Source organism: Mustela nivalis (genome assembly GCF_964662115.1).
Source record: "Mustela nivalis genome assembly, chromosome: 8".
Lineage (NCBI taxonomy): Eukaryota > Metazoa > Chordata > Mammalia > Carnivora > Mustelidae > Mustela > Mustela nivalis.
In genome coordinates this window covers 52,296,935-52,303,502 of record NC_139027.1, presented here as the reverse complement: position 1 = coordinate 52,303,502, position 6,568 = coordinate 52,296,935, and positions in this window count along the sequence as shown.

The window sequence follows — 6,568 nt, the reverse complement described above, 5'->3', positions numbered from 1 at the left end:
TTGCCCTTCCTACAGCTTCCAGAACACTCGTGAATAGAAATGAGGAGAACAAACATCCTTGCCTTCTTCCTGATCTCAGTGGGAAAGCTTTCAGACTTTCTCCATTAAATACGTTGTGAGCTATGGAATTTTCAAAGATGCTCTTTACCAGCTTGAGGAAGTTCCTGTCTGTTCCTAGACTGTTGAATGTTTTATCATGGAGAGTGTTGGATTTTGTCAAATGCTTTGTCTGCATCTACTGAGATAATCATGTGAGATACCCCCTCTTTATTCTACTACTCTGGTGTATCACATTGATTAGTTTTTGTATGTTGAACTTACCTTTCATTCCTGGAATAAATCCACTTGTTACACTGCTCGGCTCTCTGTGCAGGTGAAATCTCTTATCCCAGTTAGGCCACCCTTGCTAAGCATCAGCTGGAGGTCAAGGTGTCCATGAACCCCCCCACTTCCCTAGTTAACTAAAAGAAGAGGATCCTCCTGGGGGAGGAGCCAGGTATGAGCTACATATGGCCCGCCACATTCTGAGTCCATCCTACTCATCTGGTATGAAACTTGTTTGGGGGGATATTCTAGTAACTCAGCAGACTGGCATAATTAGCCTGTTTTTAGATGCCTGTCCCAGCTGGACAGGTCAGGCTGACATCCCTTCTGGAAGCCAGGCAGGAAAGCTCGGGCTGTGTTACAGCTTCCAGGTTTGTAACTCCAGCTCGTGCCCAGAGAGACAGAAAGGAAGTGCTGAGCCCGATACTCTGCAGGGCTCCCTCCCAACAGTCGGTCTGGCCTCTGGGCATGGGACAGGATTCCACCTTCTTCTCTGTGAAACTGGCCCAGCCTCCCTGTGAGCCATTGCCCCTCAGACAGGGCAGAGCATAGTTCATCTTGTGCTCACCAACATGGAATGCGGGGGGACCCTCCTTGCTTTCCTCCTTACCCCACCCCCCCATGCTACTTGGTCTCAAAGAATAGAAGAACCAGGGAGGGAGCCCCTTCCTCCTCACAGAGCTTAAGCGTTTCCCAGGTTTGAGTCCTCCAAACCCTATGGTCCTAAACCTGGAGACCACAATGATAAAAAGACAAAACCTCCCTCTTCAGACACTGACTGTGAGGGATGGACTTAAAGTGTAGTAGTTGCCATGAAACGCCCATTTTGTCTGTCCATCAAATGGTATGAACCATCTCTCAAGTATCACATTTTCTAGAACAGAAGTTAGGAGACAGGGAGGTGACAGGTTACACTGTATCCATCGGGACAGGTGCACAGGGCACAAGACAGCACCACCTTGCAATATCCAGCAGACGCTGTAGTTGCTGGCAAAGAAGGGGCCATATCTGCTGGAAGGTGATGACTTGCCAGAGAGTTCCGGGGAAATAGGTACGGAGAGTCTTGGAACCATTTACAGAATTCTAAATCCAGCCCCAGTGCAGTGCTTGCCTTAAGTAAATCATAGATTGGCTTAGGGCATCTGTTTTTTACATTTTGGAAAAGGGCTCGAAGATACCTACTCCTTGGATGTGCACCGAAGTATTTAATTAATGTTTGCAAATCACTTTGAGATGCAGTTTGTAGGGCCCACAGCCAAAAACAAAGCCCACTTGTTTAGGTTGGCAGCAAAAAGGTTAAGCACTCTTTACTAATTAACACCCTATTAGTATAACAGCAATATCCATGTAGAGTTACTCAAGATTATGTTTATTTTCATCACTTGGCTTCGGTTGGTTTCCAAACTAAGAAAACTGGAACTTACCTGACGGTGTGAAGTAATGAATTTACTGAAACCTCCCTTCAAGCCAAACTCAGCCGACTGAGAAATATGCTAAGATGGTTCTGTGCCAGGAAATGCCAGTCAAGCAGGTGCCTGTTGGGGAACAGTGATAATCAGAAACCCTGGGTAAACGTTTCCCAAACCAAAGCTCCCCGGGACTCCAGCCTACACTTCCTGGAAAGAGTGTGGGCGCGGTGAGAGTGCCCTCTGCTGGCAACAAGGAAGATTTCCCGCGACTTGCATGCCAACTTCCAGGAGTCTGGGGAGGAGGAATGGAGAAACTTTGAAAAGTTCAAGGAACGTTATTAGGCCTGCTTCCATTTTTAAAATGGCAGTGAAGTCCCACATAACCATTGTGAGCAAGTAAAACACACAAATGCAGGCCCTGATATAGAGTATACCTGGAAAAGTTTAAAAGGGCCTTAAGGCAGGGGGGAAATTGATGAGAAGGGAGGGAGGAGGCAGGGGTGACACCTGCAGCAGATGAGCGAGGATGGGACCTGACCCCCAGGTGATCTGCTGGGATTGAGCCGCTGACCCTGTTAACAGGGGAGAAGGCAGAGTGAAGAGCCTGGGAGGTGAGATGTCACAGTAGGAGTTGGCAGAAGGTTTCTTTTGAATTTACCAGTGAAATGGGAAGCAAATGCATCAGCTGAGAGTGAGTTTTCAGGAGGAAGAGGGAAAAGTTTGAAACAGTCTTTTAGAGAAGGACAGAATGATTACACCCAGGGTGGGGGGACCGGAGTAGGACCTGCCCAGCTGCAGTAAAGGAAGCGCAGTCATGAATTTCAAGTGCTATCTGTGGAAAAGCCACTTCTGCTTAGGATACAGGAAGGGGGACAGTTGTCACCCATCCTAACCTATTGCGCAATCACTGTTTTTCTAGAAGCCATCAGAAAGCTGAGATCACAAGGCAGCAAAACTTTTTAGCCCTTTTGCCAAGAGGTCAATTTTGGGAAGCCTAGCATTTTCCTTCAGGCCCGAAACTATAGACCTCTAAATATACTGAATTTACTTCCAGGGACCAACTAAGACTTCAGGCGGGGTCTCAGTGCTGGTGAGCAAAGCTCTCCATGAGGGCATCTGGGAACCCCCAGCTTAGGTCTGGTGATCTACATGCTAATCCAAAAGAACAGCACACTCACAGCTGAGCCCTGCCAACCCCGCCAAGCGTCCAGCCAGCACACCCACTCCTAGCAGAGACCCAGGCAGAAAAACAGCCGCACCCCCAAGTAAGCAAGGAAGCCCACAGCCACTCTGCGAGAAAAGCAACACTGTTTCCCATTATTAAGGGGGAACTGACAATCACCAGCTAGAAGACAGACACCTGAATCTGGAACAACAAAGACACACAAACAAAATCACTCCAGAAGAAACAGGTTAACGCAGAGAAGAGAAGAAAACATAAAAGCAACCCTCTAATTAATGTCCTCAGAGTTTTTGAGATGTGTGGATATGAATAAAAAGAAGAGCAGGGTGCTATTAAAAAGAAACTATTAGAAAATTTAGAAAAAGGTTAATAGAACAGTTGGAAGATGAAATCCAAGCAATTTCCCAGAACATAATGCCAAGATCTGGAAACCTGAGAGAAAAGATAAAAGGCCTGAAAGTGTCAATCCAGAAGTCAATTACCTGACCCATAGGCCTTCCAGAGGAAAAACAGAGAAAGTGGATCAAAAAAATAATATATTTACTTCCCCAAGGCTCAAAAGAAACATAATTTTCAGATTTTAAAAGTTCAAATAATATTGTCACACACATCTTCAACAAATTTCTACATTCTGAAGAGAGGGTATATCCTAAAGCCGAGAGAGGGAGTAGGACAGGGGATTGGGGGTAGCGGGTGGGAAGGGAGAGGGAGGGACAGGTCGGAGAGAGGGGGAGGCAAAGAGACATTTTTTTTTTAAGATTTTATTTATTTGTTTGACAGATGGAGACGACAAGTAGGCAGAGAAGCAGGCAGAGAGAGAGGAGGAAGCAGGCTCCCCGCCAAGCAGACAGCCCGATGATCCTGATCCCAGGACCCTGAGATGGTGACCTGAGCCGAAGGCAGAGGCTTTAACCCACTGAGCCACCCAGGTGCCCTGCAAAGAGACATTCTTTAACAATCAGAAATCAAGGGCTCCTAGGAGTCTCAGTTAGTTGAGTGGCTAACTCGATTTCAGCTCAGGTCATGATCTTAGGGTCCTAAGATCAAGCCCTGTGTAGAGCTCCATACTTAGCAGGGAATCTGCTTGAGGATTCACCCTCTGCCCCTCCCCCTGCTCATACTCTTTCTCTCAAATAAGTCTTTTTAAAAAATCAGAAATCCGATTGTCATCAGGCTTCTTATCAACCACTGAATTTTAGAAGACAATGGATCCAATTCCTTGAAAGTTCTAAGGAAAAATTATTTTGAATCTAGAATTCTAATCAAATGTGAAGCTGACGGGTGCCTGGATGGCTGAGTCTGTTCAGTGACCAACTCTTGGTTTCCGCTCAGCTCATGATCTCAGGGGCCTGGAAGGGAGCCCCCAGCAGGCTCTGTGCTCAGTGTGGAGTCTGCTTCAGATTCTCTCTCCCTCTCCCTCCACCTTGCTCACTCGCTCTCTCTCTCGAATAAATAAATAAAATCTTATAAAAAGCGTGAGGCTGAAATAAACTGTTTTCAGAAATCCAAAGCAAATGAGGTATGGTTTCGGGGAAAAGACATCCAGCAGGTCTCCAATCATGGGGACTATAATTGAGATGGACCCACTTTTGTGCTTCAAATCTGTAACTCATTTGTCAGCCGGTGACGGACTGTAATGGAGACACTGAGGCGAACCTGCTTCTGGGAGACTGGGGACTCTTTGGTGTCTCTGCCAAACCTTTCCTTTGACTCAGTGGCTGTCTAGGACACTCTATCCCACCTTCTCAACCTCTCTCCGTCACTTAGCATCCCACCTGCGTCACGGTCTGATAACCCTCCAGACCTTGCCCAGCTCCTTCACTGTCCCTCATGCAAGTACATTTAATCCCACCTTGGAACCTCCTAACATTTAAAATGTTAAGGATTATAGAGAAAATTGAGATCGGAGATGCAGACAGAAGAGGTCCAACATGCACGTAATTGAAGAAGAAAACCAAAGCAATGAACCATAAGTATTTTGTTAAATATTTGGACATGTGGAAAGGGAGTGATGGCATATGCTCTAGTCTCTGGTATTGACAAATACTTTCCAAAATTCTGAGCATGCCCCAAAGCCCTCTTTGGCTTTGAAGCCATGTGATCTTGAATTGGAATCTTTGTCTCTTCCAGTTACTACAAGAGATCTCAGCAGATAGCCTAACATCTCTCTGCCCTGCTGTTCTCCTACGGATAGCATGCCCCTAAATACCTACCACATAAGAATGTGGTGAAAATCACACGAGAATGGTCCACAGTGCCTGATAGTAACAGGCAGAATGAACAAAGATCTAATTTAACTAGTTGGAGCAGATCCGGCTTTGTCTTTTGGTAACTAAGTCTTAGAGTAAATATAGTAACATTTTCAAGTGAGACCATGTACAGATTTGGAACCAAATATAGGGGCTTGAATCCCAGCTTCATCACTTACTGACTGTGAGGCCTTACATGACAGCTCTGTGCCTCGTTTCCCCATTTGATAAGGATAGTACTTATCTCTTAGAGCTGGTATGAAAATTCAATGAGTTAGTACATGGGAGTATTTAGATGACTGCCTGCATCACAATAAATCCTAAATGTCAGCTGTCATTGGGTTTGGATAATTAGCTTTGAGACCCTCTGGGTCCAGGTGCTTGACTGAATAGAATATATGTCTAACATTTCTCCCCAGTAAAGAAACTTTAAAACAAAATAGAACGTAAACTCATGATGATAGGAAGAACAGGAGACAAGAGCTACAAAATTGTGAAGCTGGAAAGCAAGGGGTGAATGGGAGGTGAATTAGCAGAGCCAACGAAGCTGAATGTTAAGCTGTCCACGGAGAACCTGAGCATCACACCTGACTCCTCCACAGAACCTCTGAAGGGCTCAGAAATGGGTCACATTGAGCACCTTCAGAACAAGGGGTAAAGGAGGGGCTCAAACAAGAAGCCGGGGGTGGGGTGGAGGTGGAGAGCTGTCAAGGAGTAATTAGATTTCTTCCTTACTCCATACTCCCTGTGGCTGCCCTTTTCCCCACCCGGCATCAGACTGAAAGCTTTTCTGCAAAGAGGGAAGCAGAGGCCTGTGTGCTGCCCAGAAAATAGGCTTCTGGGGCGGGGGTAGAGGTTGGACGTGTAGGCTCTTCTTGGGGGATTCTGGCCAGTCCAAGAAGAATGAGACTGAGTTGGAGGGGCCCAGCACACAACCCTTTAGACCAGGACAAGCTCTAGTCGGCCAAGGCCTGCACATGGTCAGGACATCCAGTTAGTCGATTTTTTAGAGCCCAATCTTAGTCAAGAGTAGACAGCCAAGGCTTGTCAGACATTGAGAAATTTCTCTGGTGTGGAATAAAGAGACCCGACAAATAAACAATGAAAGCGAATCTAGAGGTACCTGGGGTGGCTCAGTCTGTCTGACTCTTGATTTTGGCTCAGGTCATGATCTCAGGGTTGGGAGATTGGGCCCTATGTCAGGCTGTGTGCTGGGTGTGGGGCCTGCTTAAGATTCTCTTCTCTCCCTCTGCCCCACCCCACCCTCTAGAATCTAGAGGAAGTGGAACAAATGCAAATTGAAGAAAACTTCTTTTTTAAAGCTATCATTAGTACTCCTGGAGAACAGGGGGGATGACATCGATGAAGCACGAATTATGTGTCAAACACTCCTGAATAATAGC